General features: G+C 39.5%; 1 protein-coding gene across 1 annotated transcript in view; it reads left to right on the plus strand.

Annotated features, from left to right (window-relative positions):
• The first annotated feature begins 1,348 nt into the window (after positions 1–1,348).
• Positions 1,349–2,458, plus strand: part of LOC106877997 (zinc finger protein 595) — a 7,335-nt gene continuing 6,225 nt past the window's right edge. Inside the window, exon 1 of the mRNA XM_014927071.2 lies at positions 1,349–2,078. The gene's annotated coding sequence lies outside the window, so the exon portion shown is untranslated. The remainder of the gene's footprint in view (positions 2,079–2,458) is intronic.

Below are 2,458 nucleotides of genomic sequence, written 5' to 3' on the forward strand. Positions count from 1 at the left end.
GCTGGCAGAATCGTTAGCACACCAGGCAAAATGCTTAGCGGTATTTCTCCCAGCTTTACGTTTGAAGTTCAAATTCCGCTGAGGTCGACTTTGCCTTTCATCCTTAGTAATAAAAGTCATTATTGTGAATTGTTAAAGAGATTCAAAAGCAGACCGGTTTTGTTAAGTTACTATCGGTGGTGATCAGTTGATGGCTCAGCACCTCTCTTTGCTCAAACGTTCAAAGACAAGACCAGAATCTGTCAGTGAGACCTCTGTCCTAAAGTATCCCTATACCAGATATACTTATTCTTTTACATATTTCAACCTTGAGGCTGTGGCCATGCTGGGGCACCGCCAGTGCCCTGTACTGGAAGAAGGCGTTCACAAGGGAGAACCCGTTTCCAGCAGAGAAGCTTAGTGAGGTCTCTCCATTTGCTTTTGAGTTTGTGGTCGCCATTCCTCCTAATTACTCCTTTCCATGCCTCGTGATCACTACCAACATGTGCATTGAAGTCTTCTTGTAGGACAAATGACTCAGTCTTCTAACTTCGCTGTTCGGTGCATATACTTGCAACAGCCACAGTGGTCCTTCCTCTTAGTGACACCCACTAGTGCAGCTGGGGGTGGGGAGCGGTAGGGGCGACATTTTTGGACGTTATATGTTTTTTGTGGGGTCCGGGGGAGGCAAACGGAAGGGCTGCCCTGGGTGGCACACACTCTAGCTACGTTAGTGGTGACATCCACCCCATACCACAATCCGACAGCCGAGGGCTTGTGTTTTTCCTCACTCCTGCCTGTGCAGATATTGTTGGCATTACACGAAAACCATGTACCCTTCTAAAGTACATGGCTTTGGCATGGTTATATCTAGTCAGTAGCATTTAGTCTCCCCCACTTGCTCCTTCGCTTTGCCTGAAAGGGTTGTGACGTTTCAGTTCTCAATCCTTGATAGTCGTTCCTTCCTAGACTCGTTTCAATGTCCTGGAACACGTATCCTTTGTGCTCCCACCCCAAACGTCCCAGAACAAGTTGCAGGTTCATTGCTGGTTGTACCGACATTGGGTGAAGACTGCAATATATTTTTTGAATACACCTCTCTACCTAAGATCTGACCGTGTCCCTTAGTATCCCATGCGATGGACGATGCAATATGTTTGTTCTATTGAACCCCTTTCATTTTCCAGCTTGATATATATATATATATATATATATATATAAATAATAAGGGTGAAAAATTGAATATTAATTTGATTAATATCAATTTAAAACCAATAGTCTAGCATATTGAAAAATCTGAAGATTCAGAAAAATTATATTACATACATATAACACACACACACATTAGTTTTGAATATGATTCAATAGGATTTGGCTGCTATTTTTTGCAGATTGCTCGACCATGTAGAGGTTCTTTTGTCGACAACTTCCTATGGAAGTCATACCTTATCTCGGTTAATCCGGTATTTTTGTATGTGTGTGTGTGTGTGTGATACATAAGCCATAAATATGTGCTGTGTGTGTGTGTAAGCAATCTTAGTTAAGTTGTAAGTTGTGACGTACATAATTTGGAGAAGACGAAGAAAGAAATGAAGAATTTGGAAAGATAGGATTGGTGTATATCGTACGGAATATTATTAGATGAGTTGTACGGTGTGTACGGATTGTGCAGAAAAACAGTGTTGTATAAGTTTTGAAATTCTAGGAAACCGAAGAAGCAAAAGAAAAAAGAAAGAAGCAAAACAATGTGTAGCGGCTGCGAAAGTGTGACGATGTTCACCGAGGCCAGAAGTAGTTGTGACGCCATAGAGCACTTAGAAGTGACGTTGGAATTATAATTCATTGCTAAGAAATAATAATAAAAAAACATGTTGGGGTTTAAAAGTCTAGATTTAGGTCCACCATTCTCGACGATTGTTTTTTTATATGGAATCCTATGGTGTTAGTGCTACTCATATTGACGACGATTAATCGGTGCTAGGCATTATTGAATATATCACGTGTGTTGGAACTTCCCTGTTTTCGGGGAAATTAACTTCTCTCGGGGGCACCGACCCAACTTTTTATGTCGTCTATAGAAAAACCTGTTCTTCTTAATGGTAAGAAAGTATTAATAATATTTTGTTTCGTTTTCTTTTTCTAAAAAAAAAAAAAAACTATGTTATTTGATCTATTATTTCGAAATTTTCAATTTAACACAAAGATAATCTGTTGTTTTTGGTTTTGTTGTTTGGTCCCAGGCTGGCCCTGATTCACAAAACCTTTCGTCAAAACTATTTCGCTAATGACACTCCCATTTAGTTTTTCTCTTTTCCTTCTATTTTTGTTTTCTTTGTATCATATTTTTAATACGACATTATTCAGTGCAGTCTTAAATATTTTATGACGGCACAGAATGACTTAAGGGAAGTTTGGCTGCTATTTCTAGCAGGAACGGTGACCTCATAGAAAGTCTACGGTTACTTTGTTTGGTTAAGAT

The sequence above is a fragment of the Octopus bimaculoides genome, chromosome 14 (genome assembly GCF_001194135.2).
Source record: "Octopus bimaculoides isolate UCB-OBI-ISO-001 chromosome 14, ASM119413v2, whole genome shotgun sequence".
Lineage (NCBI taxonomy): Eukaryota > Metazoa > Mollusca > Cephalopoda > Octopoda > Octopodidae > Octopus > Octopus bimaculoides.